Consider the following 286-nt stretch of genomic DNA (forward strand, 5'->3'; position numbering starts at 1 on the left):
TAGGGTTAGAGCTAAACTCTGCAGGAAAGTAGATCTCGCGAGCCAGATTTGAGGATCACTGCTCTAATGTCAACATTTATTCTCCTTATTCTATCCTATATGCAAAGCTTGCTGCATGGGAAACAGATATTAGCGAGACAAAATTAGCAAGACAAGTTCATTAATGCACTAGGAATTTTCCTTTAAAGGGGTCATAGGATGCTAAATTTAATTTTTTTTAAATCTCGTTAAATCTTTACCCCTTTCTCAAATCGAGCCGATCTCAGATGCCTGTCTGTGTGACGTC

This window comes from Sinocyclocheilus rhinocerous, unplaced genomic scaffold, assembly GCF_001515625.1.
Source record: "Sinocyclocheilus rhinocerous isolate Xijiao unplaced genomic scaffold, SAMN03320098_v1.1 scaffold926, whole genome shotgun sequence".
In the NCBI taxonomy this organism is placed as follows: Eukaryota; Metazoa; Chordata; class Actinopteri; order Cypriniformes; family Cyprinidae; genus Sinocyclocheilus; species Sinocyclocheilus rhinocerous.